Source organism: Phaethon aethereus (assembly GCF_964289735.1).
Source record: "Phaethon aethereus genome assembly, chromosome: 1".
NCBI classification, from domain to species: Eukaryota; Metazoa; Chordata; class Aves; order Phaethontiformes; family Phaethontidae; genus Phaethon; species Phaethon aethereus.
The window spans coordinates 186,655,771-186,670,257 of NC_138575.1; positions in this window are offsets into that span (position 1 = coordinate 186,655,771).

Genomic DNA, 14,487 nt, shown 5'->3' on the forward strand with positions numbered 1-14,487 from the left:
TAAGATTTGAAGGACAGTCAGATTCAAAGTAAGAATGATTTACACTGCTGGTGCATCATCATAATGCAGTTACAGAATGAAATTATTAACCACTTTCTAGCAAACACAGAATTTAAGGCTGAGTGCTGATGCTGTAGCTTTGCAGATAGGAGTTCAAACACTGGGATCTCAGATCAGAACGTTAGCTCTATATGCTTCCTGTGTGCAGTATCATCTGATGCTTAACACTTCAGGAGATGGTAAAACCTTTGACCACAGTGTGTACTTAATTAATTGTGTGCTGGTGTACAAAAGGGGTAGGTAGAAAGATTTTACAGCACAGAGACATGTGATCTGACAATCACTGGGGAACAGCACTGCTGTTTATACTGAGTGGGAAATTACTTGGATAGTAGATGTACTAATTTCACTCAGGTCCTCAGAATATCACAATGCCAAAATCTATCAGCTGATAGTAGTTACTGGTATCTTGGGCACATGTTATTCGTGAATAAAACAAAAAGTGAACCCAAACAGTAGCAGGGATTTGCCATAGGGTCTAGAAGGGGTTTAGTGACATCTTCAGGAGCCTGAGGTCTCCCTGATACTAGATTTATGTCTTTCTCTGCCATGAGGTGTGGATCCTATGCCAGAAAGCACTATTGAGACTGGATTTCCATATACATTTGTTATATACTTTGCCATAGCAATATACTTTTGCAGCAATTTATAACATTGTTCCTGAGCATTTAGAAATAGTTGTGGGTTTAATTTTTGCATTTTTAAATGAAACATGTAATATTAATACTTTGTGTTCCTCTCCTTCCACAGCCCTTTCTGCACTGGACATTGAGGAAAAGTGGCAAGAGAAAGAGAAGAAGAAGAGTTGAGCACCAGATTCTTTTTCAAATGGCAGAAATTTCCAGGGAAATGTTGTTTTAAAAAAGAGCCATTTTTCATCAGAATTTCTAATAATTTTGTTGACCAGCTTTACTTAATATTTAATGTTAAGTTAGGTAGTTCATCAACAGTTGGCAAACTGAAATTTTTAGGTCAAACTGTTTGGTGACTACATACTATATAGAGAGATTAATGCATAGCTAGAGGTAACAGCCCTGTTATATGAATTATTTCCTTCTGGAAAAAAGCTTACATTTTTCACACTGATTGAATGATTACTACTGAGGATATGATATGCAAAGCTCAGTGCAGAACTCTGAAATCAGATACGCTTTTGGGCAGAGGCCTTGTTCCACTATTACGATTTCTATCTAGAAATTTTGAAGTATTGCAGTACTTTCCAGACTATCCTTGTACATTATGAGATCGTATGTCCAAAAAGATTCTCAGCTTTTGTTGGCTCTCTGGAAGGAAGACCTTTAGACTAAGTCAATAGGCTAGGCTTATATACTCAGTGCAAAAGTATGCTGACAAAGTGTTTTATTCTGTTCTGAGGCATCTGTATAGGACAGTCAAGATTTCTACAGAGGAGCGCATCTCTGCACTGATTAGATGGCTAGCCTAAATCTCAAGCCTGAGTAAGAGCATTCCCACTTTATTCAACTAAAATCTATCCAGATGTTTCATTCAGATAAATTTCTGAGTTATCTATCTAAATATCAGTGACAGCTGGAGGAACAAATAAAGTCATGGCTTTATTTTCTGCACAATGGACACATCCATATTAAGGGAATAATTAACCTAAAGATATTTTTTCATGTTTAATGACAAGAAAGAGAGAATTCTGACTCTGTCTTTAGAAAGAGGCAGAAAAAAGATTAACTGCTTTTCTCCAGGTCAAATATAAGAATTTGACCCAAACACTTTGAATCCTAATCCACTCTTTAATCATTGACTAACTTCTTCATTAGGAGAGACCGTGTCTGCATTTGTTTGAAGCAGACTTGGGATTCTCTGTTTCAGCGTCCCACAGAAAGTCCAATTTCCTCATGTATTTTTATTTTACTTGTGTGTACAAAAGCAACAGTGCTATAAGATTTTGGTCAAGAATGCAAGAATTTTCCACTTTGTCCCTCTCAAGTTATGTTCTAGAAAATGCCCCCAGGTGCAGAAACATTACAAAAAGATGGAAGTCAGTCATCCCAGCTCATGAAGTCCCATATAAAAGGAGTAGATGTGCTCTCTGTTGCATGAACTAACACTTGGGTAAAGAGGAAGTCCTACGTGATATGACATAATTCAAAGGGCATGCCTCTAGAATCCTGCTTTTGGTTATTTTCCTGGATGGTTTGGGCAGATGGAGCAGACTGGTTTTGGTTTTGATTTGTTTTGGGGTTTTTTTTCTATTTTTTAAACCTTTCATGTCAGCACAATTTATATGCTTGTGAAAAGGATAGCAGAGCTGGGACCAGAATTTATGTGAATTTCCTTTTTATATTCACAGCTGCTTTGACTCCATCTTCAGTCTATTATTGATCTTTTGACATGAATCTCTCCTGACTTGTTTGGCATCTATTCTAAGCAGTGAAATGATTGATCACAAAGATGGACAAGGATAGATACAAAAGGTAGCCTTGAAAATTATTTCAAACATACTGTGTTTTAAGAATGTAATCCCTAATACGGTTTTAATAAAATCAATACATACAACCCAGGTTTCATCTGACACTAATGTGTTTTTAAATCCTTGGACCTCATCAACACGATTGTGACTAAAACACTCCAAAAATATATTTGGCACTCCCTCCTCATGTAGCTGGCAGGAGCAGGCTGTACATGGACCCCTTGGCCTTCATTTTCCTCTGTCTATTTTTGCAGATGAGTCAACCTTTGAGGCTATCTGAGAGTAGAGCTGGCAATTGCAGGGCCCAGATGCCACACTCAGGTTTCCAAATACTGAACAGTAGGATTTGTAGCTGGCCGCTGCCATGTGCTGCTTTAGATTCACTGTCCGTAACCTGGAGGGTTTATATATAATTTGCCTGCTGCTGCCTTGGTCATTGGTATCCATGAGATGTTCCGTGTTCCCTGGCTAAGATCAAGCCTGCAGTCCACAGACTGTGCATGTCCAGCTTTGTGCTCTATGTTCACTACCTCTGTCACACAGGAAACCTGTGCTCTGGCCAGAAGAGTAATTCTCACGCCAAACATGCATGCAAGCAGTGGACAGAAAGTTTCTGGGGAAACTGTGAAGTCTCTCCATAAAGTCACATGTTTTAAACATGTGAATGCAAGTCATTTCTTCTTAAACAAATCTTTGTGCTGGTACAGTAATTCAGGTTGAGGATCTATAAATGTCTTTGAGATAAATATTTTTTAAAAGAAGGTTGTTATTCAACTGTGTGAAGTACTACAATAAAAAAAAAAAAGGCATTTACTTTATAATCAGAAAAGGTATTGATTTTGAAATAGGCAAGCTGGAGGAATAGCCAAAGGTTTCTCTAATGCATTCCTACAAACATTTCAAAATACAGAACACATCTTTGAGTTAACTGGGTTTCTAATAATTTTTCCACATGTGGACCAGTTAATAGTAACCATGTTCAATACAAAAATTACTGCAAGAATCCTGTTTTTATCCAGATTATTTTAGGGCATTATCTGGGAGAGTAGGGACAAGGAGGTCATATATTTTATCATTAGCAAAAACTGATCTCTCTTATGTTCAGTGCGGTCTTGTATGCAGCACAACAGAAGTTTTTTTTTTCCCCCCAGTCTCTTAACCAGGTTCTTTTACTGGAGTTGTTTGTGCAAATAAGATTCCCAATTATGTCTGTACTAAGAACTAACAGTTGAGTAAAAGACAAAGAAGCAGGCCCTAGATTTGTGAACTGGAATGTTCTATAGAAGAAAAAGACAACATAGAAAAAGAGGTGTTATCAAGCGGAAAACTGCAAGAACTGAATTAAAGGTTGAATAAAGCCCTATGGGATATAGCAGAAGGCCAATGATGTATAGAAAGACTACTGAAATAAAGAGGTACAGGCAGATGTCATATCTAAGGAGCCTGGTAAAAATATTTTACGCAACCTGAATGCTGGCCTCATCAATTTGTGAAAAATTGGAGCTTTTAGCAAACAGGAAAACAAAGGAGAAATAACCACGGAAAAGGAGCAGAAAATTCTGAAGGTCTCTTACAAACAATAACAAAGTATGTTAAAGAAATCATATTCTTATATATGTGCAAATATCTTATGAGCTTCACAAAATCCAATTTCATATTATATCACTTCTTTTATTGGTTGTTAGTTCTTTTACCATAATCCTTAATTGTGGATTAGGACCCTAAAAGTAGACAGGGTTCAAGCACAGAACTGGATTGTTGTCCTCATTTTATACGGTTTACAATCAGATAGTCTGTATCAGGTATACAGATAGAGAGACACAGAAGGAGTACAAGGAGTATATTTGGCAGTAGGGTAGGTGGAATTTCAAAACTGCAGCTGGTTATTTTGTAAGTATCACAGAAAAAAGGAGATTTAAAAGGGAAATTCAGGAAGAATAGCAAAGAAGTATATCTGATTCATTTTGTCTTTTTCTTTCCTCTTTCACTTCAGTTTACACGAGACACACAATATCATTAAGATCTGTGAAAGGGAGCTTTCAGAACCATTACACATAATATATGCATATAGCAAAGTTGCAAAATGAATACTTGTGAACAGTAACAAGACACAGGTTGTTAATGCTCATCCAACACCTCTACTGCAAAGAAATACTAATTAATTCAGAAACATTGAATGTATCTTCAACTGCTATAAGGAATATGAATGTTCTGAATTCTTGCTAGTGATGCTGTTGAAGGCAATGGGGGAAGTGTTAATTATTGCTGTCTGATATATATCTGTCCAGAAAAAACTTGGTTGTATAATAGGTAGAATGTAAGATTAGTTTTTTGCCATATGAGTTGTTTGGTGAGTCAGCGCTCTTTGAAAAATACAAATGTTCTAACATAAACAAGTTCAGGAGCATTTGCAAATATTACCAATATATTCTCACGTGCCTATTCTTAGGTGTCTTGTTTCATAATTTTGACGCTTCAGGTTATTTTGTAAGTATTCTTTTTTTAAATATGTGTTCTATCTGCAAGCTACAGAAAAAAAACCCTGAAAAGTCCATATTCTCTTGTTTCTTATGACTCTTCATGACTGTGGATATGTATTAGAGAAATGCAATCTGAAATCATGGGTTTGGTTATTGTACAGCAGGAATGCTATACTTTCAAAATGTAAGAATTGCAAAATTTTGCAGAACTATGCCAAGCTCAGATATATGAAATTGAATATAATAAAAAGAGAATGCAAATACTGACATTTTCATAATTACTTTAAATATCTGTAGTCTATGCTTTTTGTTAGAATATATTACTCTGTCGCATTACTCTGGTAAGACACAAATCCATAGCTAAGACCAGAATTAAGATAATTCTGTTTCCTTTAGATTCATCTGTTTCCTTTAAGGTTAAGCCATATGTGTGGCCTGTAGATATGTACATGTTTATATGGTATGTTTATATATTTGTGCATGTCTGTGTGCATGCCCCACTACATACATACATATGTGTATGTATTTATATCTTCAGGTTTACTCAGAATCACAGAATCTCAGAATCACAGAATCACAGAATGGTAGGGGTTGGAAGGGACCTCTGAAGATCATCTGGTCCAACCCCCCTGCCAAGGCAGGATCACCCAGGGCAGGTTGCACAGGAACACATCCAGTCGGGTTTTGAAGGTCTCCAGAGAAGGAGACTCCACAACCTCTCTGGGCAGCCGGTTCCAGTGCTCTGTCACCCTCACAGTAAAGAAGTTTTTCCTCATGTTGAGGTGGAACTTCCTGTGCAGCAGTTTGTGCCCATTGCCCCTCGTCCTATCACTGGGCACTGCTGAAAAGAGACTGGCTCCTTTGATTTATGACAGGATAAATAATCTCTGTCACCTTTGGCCTACTTATTTTTGGTACATAACATGCATATTAGAAAATAAGTGTTTGTCATTAAAAATAAACACAAAAATACCCAAAAACCCTGGTGGAGGCAGCACAGCATCTCCAAACACAACTTAATGCGTGTAAGAAAACTTGAAACTTATTGCAAGTTAACAGATCCTCTGGTCTGTCTCCTACAAGCTATGAAGAGGTACAAATCCAAGAGTATGTATACCATCAGATGAAGTTCTCTCCTAAGACTCAAACAAGTGCAAAACATTATCTTGAAATGTAAAAGTAGGTCATCAAGTTTTCTTCCTTTTATTGCCGAGTCGTGACCTTGTGATTTCTGGGGAAATTTCTGTTTTTTATCTTTAAAAGCCTCTCCTTTCCTTCTCAGAGGCCAAGTCTTCTGAATGCAACTAATATCATGAAAACTCCAGCTTTCATTTATAGAAAGAGTAAACTGCCAAGGCAAATGTCAGAGAGGAAATACTGAAAATGTTATCCTTGTGTGTTACCTTAGTTACCCAGATGTTTGAGCACCAGTTGTAGACTCACAGAACAATTTAGAGCTGGAAGGACCTCTGGAGGGTATCTGCAGAAGCACCAGACTTTTGCTGTGAATAGGACCAACTTCAAAGTCAGATTAGGTTATATCAAGTTTGGTCAAGAACACTTCACATTTAGGTGTAGTAGCAAAGTTCCAAAGATTTTGTAGATATGAGCACAGGACTAAATGTACCATTTCATGAGGAAGTCCTGTGAAAGGTTTTGTAATTTTTTAGCATCTTGCTGGAGCAGGCCCTTTGCAGATCTGAGAAGTTTTCCTCAGTGACTAGCACATGCTTTCATGAAGATCTTTCAACATGTTCATTTCAAAGAGGAGAGAAACAAGAAAGAATCTTGGCTCTGAAAAAATAAGGTATGGGAGAAACGTAGCAGTTTGCCTTATTATACACAAGAATATAATTTGTTCTAAGACTTTGAGCAGCAATGATCCAATCTCTATTTAAATAAATAAAAAGCCCTGTTAGCTTTAAATAAGAACCATTGCTATGTAAAGAAGTGGAAAAAACTACAGTGGAGCAAACTGTGTATATTAAAGCAATAAAGTCATGCTGGAAAGTTCTACGCTAACAACGGAGCTTAAATGAGAAGAAAAGATGTCAAAAATGTAAATAAAATTAACAGTGATGTAGAACATTGCATGCTGTCATTCATATTCCAGTACAGATCTGAACCACAGGATATTTCAGTTCTACTGCAAGAAAATAATCTTTCAAAAGTCCTGAATAAAAACAACGACAAAAAGGAAACAAACAAACAAACAAACAAACCCTGAAGAATTCAACTCTCAAACCAATTAGGGTTTTTTAAAAGAAATGTTCCAACTTTTACAGGAGAAGGGAAGGAAATTCAGATGACAATCAAACAAGGAAACTGCTTAGTTGTAACTGATGGAGGCACTTTGTGGACATGAAATGGAGACAGAGACATACTGAGAAGCATCACCTAAAAATACCAAAGCCTCCAAAATTGTCATAATGAGAAAGGACAACAGGATAAAGCAGGAAAATCCTGAAGCCCATCCAGAGCTTCTTTAAGAGAGCCTTTCAGTAATGCTGTCAGCTATCACTCAGAGCCTGCGCAGGGACAGATTTTTGGATACTAATGCATGAAACCAATGGAGACAAGCATAGTTCAGATCTATTTTCTTCTGCATTTAAAACACATATCTAAGACTTCATTTGCCAGCTGATCCATAACTGCCAAGTGAATATTTGTCAAATGACTTTACAAGTCAAAATAATTGTTTAATTTGTAAGTCACCACTCCTACGCTGCTTGGAGATTGCCTAAAGCTCCAGATCATACAACAAATGCAAGAAAGAGGAGTGAAAGAGATGAAATTCCTCGTTACTGATGCTCCTGGGAAAAGAATCTTGTTCCACTTCTTGTATTAAAGGTAGCAGAAACTGCCAGAAGTTCACACTGATTATTTTGTATGGACTCTGACTGAGAATATGATTGGTCAGTGAAAACAGGGGAATTATCAAGTGGATTTAATTTTGGAATAGATATTAATGTTTACAGTTGAACACAGCTAAATATTGCAGCCACCATTTCATATAGAACATGAGCTGATTAAATCAAATTCTGTGACAGGGAGAAAAATTACTAATTAATTGTTTAAATCATAAAACTATTTCAGGGTAGTGGTTGTAAGCAAAATATTTTAATCCTGTGGAAAGAAAAAAGGTGTAATTTCAATCTTTCTATAAGGAAAGAGTATTTACAGCTGATGTTTCTGCTGCACAGTAGTTGCATGTTTCTTTGGAGAATTGAGGGTACAGGAAAATTAACACTGATCACAATAGATGTTACCATATTTTTTTGTAGAAACAAATGAACCAGAACAAAAATAGAAAAGTTTATGAAAACAATTACTACATTTTAGTCCAAATTTAAAAACAGAGTGATAAGTCTCTTCTAATCTTATTTACAAATCCCCATGCAGTGAATCAGGGAAGTGTTTATAGTGGCATGTAATTCAAGTTTTACAAGTGCCTTGAAACCAAACGCTAATCATGGTCTCCTCTTGGAGTTCTCTTTTAATAGGTAATACCATTGAAATCAATAGTAATTGATGCCGAACTGGTAGAATAATTCTAGAGAATGAAAACTAACTTAGAATAAGTTAGTTTTCCTAGCTTCAGTGTAACTATAATTAATAATCTTGGTATAGTTCTCATGGTATTTGATTTTTTAAAATTTATTAAAGTTCCACCTCCAAGAGTCACATAAAAATTCAGCTTTCATATAGTAAGAAAAGACATTTCTAATCTTTGTATTTGAGAAGACGACACTGAAAACTCAAAAAAACCCTAAAGGTCTGCAAGAAAATTGGTTTCCAAAATTATTCTTTAAGCACTTTGTGATGATAAATATATCTTAAGATCTTTTTGTATCTGATTCATGATTTTAAGAATATTATGTTTGGTAATATTATTGTTTCAATCATAAATTACCAGCTGCTGGTATTAGCAACTAACAGGTTGAAAATCAGAATATCTATGCCATTTAAAATTTCAGGGTTTCAAATAAGGAGCCAGATACTTTTGAGATTGTATATGAAAGCAAATATCTTCAAAAAGTTATTTTTGAAAAGTTTCAAGCAGCAGTTTGAAGTTTTTTCAGAACAGAACAAAAGACACTTTGATCTCCTGATGATGTTTCTATCAGCAGTAGCTACAAAAAAATGATTATACAAATAGCACATTTCATTATGGTGACATAGCAGTAGCAGAAGTATTTTAGATGTCTGTTATAACTAAAGACAAATTGTAAAATGAGAATGTAAAATGTAATTTTGAAACTTTATGGAGAATTTTTATGGAATTTTAGAATAGTTATTTATCCTCAAGATGAATTTTCTCCATTGGTTTCACAGAATTTCATCTCTGTGAAAACAACTTTTTCTTCCACTGGAAAACTATCTTTTCACTATCAGTGAAAAAAGTCTTCACTGTTTCATCCCACAACCAATTTACAAGCTGTAGGAGACTACAAGAGATAATACTTAAGGGCAGCTGAGAGTCACTCTCAAGATCAATATAAAATAACTGAGACAGACTTAAGCTCAATATTAACTCTTTTCATAGGGGGAAAAAGAGGGGAAAAATCCAACCTAAATTGTTCTTGTGCTGCCTCAAGAATTATGTGCAGTTCTTCTATTAGTAACAAGATTTGGGGATGTAACTCTCTGCATGCTGAGATGAAGATTTGCCACTAATGTCTAATTTGATTTCTCTATCAGGCAATTAGTGTATTATTAAAAATTCACTGCAGGGTCAATCTCCTGTTGATTTACATAATTAAGTTACCTGCTTTCTAAGTTAGGGTGCTTGATAATCATTAAAGTCTGTGGATCCAATTCCACCTTCCCCTTTATATTCAACTTTACAGCAGGGAGTTGTCCCACAGACTTCAGTAGAAATACTCATATAAATAACATTCCTTGAGAGCATTAGTGTCTGTGCAATAAGACCAGCACACTAGAATGATTCTAGGAACACTCTAATTTCCATAAATGAACTGTGTGAATGCAGAGGAAGAGACTTGCCTTTCTCCAAGTAGATTTAAATTAATGTTTAATGGTATGCAAAAATGTCAGTTTGTAATATTAAATTCTAGCTACTGTTCATGACACTTAATGTGAAAGTTAATTCTAAATTCCTGGCCAGAAACTTGGCCAGACTTTCACAAGTGTAAATGCATAAAAGTATGATGGAAAAATGTCATAAAATGTGAATCATACAGACTTTAATACAAGTAGTTTAAAACATACAGAACTAATGGAGAAATACTTTTTATTTTGAGACCTCTAGAATCTTTGTTTAACCTTGAAATATTATTTTTGCTCAGTCCCATGTCAACTAAAATTATAATGGAAACTTCCTTAAGGTTCAACAAAACCTTAAGTGTTCAGAATCTTCATCATCACGGGATTTTCTGGAGCATACAGCAGCAGTTACAGTAAATTCACTGTTTTGTAGGTTCCAGTGCTTTAAGTGGAAGCAAAGTAGGATAAACACCAAACACTTTCTAAAGCCGCTACCCAGAATTACTATGTCAGCTCTTTGCTGGTGGATCTTACCTGCTAGAGATGAACAAAAAATACCAACATAAAGAAGTTGCAGGTGTGCTGAAAAAATATCATACAAAAAGGTGTAAGTTCATCAGAAGCTTATATAACATGGTGAAGACTTCTGAAATATTTTTTGACTAAATGTAGACTTTCCAAACCTTGCTGTTCAGTCTTTAACTAATATGGATGGTTCACTAATCAGAAGATGTGCTATAAATACTCATTTGAATGCGATAATGAATTAAAAATAATCACGTTCCTTTGCCTTTTGTGCTACTTGCAAATGAAATACTCAGGGTATTAACTTTTCCTGGAAAAAACTCTTTCAAAGACACAGATATTCAGGAAACACTGCTAAGTTTCTGCAATGAACCATATATTGCATCATTTACTGGATCCTTCATTGTACATTTCACACTTCAAACAGACAAAAGAATGCTGTCGTGGTTTAGCACATTATCAACAGTTCCTCATCCCAGATCCAAAACACAGTCTCACACTAGCTTCTGTGAAGAAAACCAGCTCTATCCTGGCTGAAACCAGGACAGTATCATCAGGAAAAATGGCACTTGGAAAGATAAACGTCATTTTACTATTTGAAGTAGTCATAGATATTGCTGAAATAAAGTAAGAAACTGATATTTCATTCCAAGTTACTTTCTAAATATAATCTTAAATATTACCCATGAAGTTAGTTTCATCCTTCACATTGATTACTTGTTTTCTGTAGGATGCTATTAAATTAATATCTTGCCATGGCCCTCCCTTATGCTGCATTTTCTGTTAGTTCTTTAATGATGTTCTTTATTTTGAACTTAAAAGGCTAAGGTAACTCCCTGTTGAAAAATCAAGGAAATTCTGTTTGTTTAAAAAGTATTGAGGGAAAAGAGTCAAATTTTACTATAAATTTAGGAGGTGGTGAGTAATAGTAACAAAAACAGTATAGCTGTCCAGGTGTCCCTTTCAACTATGTCGTTATTTCCCTCTTTTTGAGTTCCAATCATTAATACTTACTAGATGAGATAGAGAAAGAAGGAATTTTTGATGAAAAGTCAGGGGCATCCCTTAAAGGTATGCCTAGATGACTATGTATTTGAACTGGCAAAGAGTAAATGATTGACACTCTGCATAAATACTTTGAAATCCAAGACTTTGACCTGCCAGTTGTTAAAAATGCTATTATATTAAGTGACATCCACAGCTAGATCATACACCATCCAGACAGGCCAATATTTTTACCCTACAAATTCTAACTGGTGAATTTTTATATGCAATATCTGAAGACAGAATCAGAAAAATCATAAGAAATTGATAGCTCTTGCTGCTGTTGCTGGCAAGGATGGGACTGTGAGTATTTTATTCAAAAACTTAAGAAGAGAAAAATTGTCGGCAGTTGTAAGCAAAAAGACAATCATTTTTAAAGCGACACATGAAACTAGACTAAGAAAACTTGAACAGTACAAAGCAATGAAAATCACAAACACTAACTTTTCCTTTATGAATAAAAGCAACTGATACATAAACACATGTAGGAAGTATGTAATGCTTTGAAATTATGTTTCTTTTTTTATGTTAATAAAAAATTATGTGGTTCTTTTTTCTTAATAATTTAGATTTGTCCAAAGGATACCTATCAAGAATCCACATATCAACAGGTACATTATTTTCCTTGTCCAGAAAAACATTATGTGGTTTATGGCTAGATTTATGCTACCACCTCTGCAATGCATGAATACAGGACACATCCTCATTTAAAACATTAAAGGATAACTTATTTAAAAGCAAAAGCAAACAGCTGTTCTTACCAATTTACCTGATAGAGCTTAAAATTATTTAGTTGAACATTGTCAGTGACACAATTATGCTCCTATCGATGCATATGTATTATTATGTGTTTGCATAAGTGGTTTCTAGATAATCCAGAAGTAAAAAATTCGTGGCCAAAGACCAAGCAGATACGTCAAAAGAGAACAAGAAAATCATCTTCCACATGTCCGTTCATTTTACTGTGAGCACCACAGTTGAGAACATAATGTTCTCAGTCAGATCAAAATTACTTCTAGACAAGTATCCTGTCCTCAATAATGGGCAACCTTGAAAGTTTAGGCAAAAGCATAAAACAGGGCAAACATACAGGGCAAGTATACGTTATCTCTCTGTGATCTGTAATATCAGTAAGGCTGTGAGAAGAGACAGCGTCATGTCCAGGTAACATTGAAAGTATCATGTGATGGATGAGGTACAAGAGACACAAGAGTGCAAGTGAGTACTAGTTTTGGCTTCACATCTAGTACTTTTTGACTTAAGTCTTTTGAAAGTGCCCTCTGATTTTAAATACTCACTCCAAAGGCTTCCAAGAATAAAATCACTCCACATTAGCCAACGTAAAAAAAAAAAATTCCACTTCATCACAGTTTTCTCACTTGGAGCAGTGTTTTTTCTGGGAATTAGGAAGACGTAATTAAACTTTGTGAAAATATGACATATAAATACAGCAAAAGTGCTATCAATATAATAAAATGGCTATAGTTCATTACAATTTGAGTTAGTTAATTTAATTCAAATGTAGCCTGTTCTGATGAGAAATGCTTGGATGTGAAACTTTTATGGAACTCTGTATAGTGACTTAAAACAATCATTACAGCTATGACCTAAGCCTCCTGAAGGCAAGTGGATTCCTGCAATAACTTAAATATACTTAGGGTCAGGCCCTGCTTGGATGCCCATGAAGTGTATTTTAGCTTCTGTAACATATGAAGAGAGTTTCTCTGCACATGCCTGTTTATAATGGACCTCTACAATATGACCAGCAACATACGGACTTCTGGTAAAATTTGAACAATAAATGTATGTTAAACTAGTGTTCCAGTATTTTTTTTAACTACCAATATGGGAGGATTTAAAATACATAAAATGTTTAGACTTAAAATGTTCTTCACATTGAAATAATTTTCACAGGAACTCTCCAATCTTAATACTTTATTATGTCTTCTCTTTATCTTCAAGTTAGTCATCAGATTGCAATTAGTGGATTACTCTATTGTGTCCATCGTTGATGCTAATTTATGTTGCTTTAGAGGCCATAAAAATGTGTCACTAATGTTTAATTGGAAGGGAAGGGTAGATATATGGAGATAGTAAAGAATTAGAGTACCATTAACCAAACAGACCTTTAGGAGTAATAAAGACCATCTGCCACGTCAGCAAGCACACTCCAGAGGCAGCACTTCACTGTACCTTAAGAATCAATAACAAATAAAACCCACTATATTTCTGATGGATGTAAGGTGGGTAAGTTTTGCCCTTCCCAACAATTAACATCAGAGGATCGGGAGTACAAGTCTTCAACAGATAGTTTGGTTCAGATGCTAACTACTCTTTTAAAATCATTTTCCTAGTAGCAAAGTATTTTTATAAAAGTAAGGTGGCATCTTTACCCATTTCAGTCTCAGGTATATATATTTTATAGGTTGTTAATTAAACAGTTCAGAATATTTTTTTTAAATATATCAAAGGAATTTCCTTTCTGTATGAATGTCCCAGATTTGCTGTATTCCTGGGCTTAAACAAAAACTCCAGGTCTGTTGATTTCTGCAAGTTGCAGCAATGTTATTTCTAATCTTACATATTTACAGCTGAGGCTCTTCTTTTATAGCAGTATCAATTCTTCACACAGAAAATCCAGATAACTAATTAGATTTGCAAGCTAACCAATCTATTTATATAAATGGAGAGAGCCACCCGTCTGTAGTCTGACAAATCATAAAGGGAACTGTGGCATGCTCCTATATTACAATAAAAAAGTTATCTATCAAATAGTAAATTGTAATGGTTGCTGACATTTCCAGCTCAAAAAACCCCAGTAGCATACTGCCTTGATCTCACCAACCATTTGCTCTCCGTACCTACAAAGCAAAATTATATACCAGTCTAAAAAGTTCAGAAGAGTTTGTGTATCAAAATACTGCAATC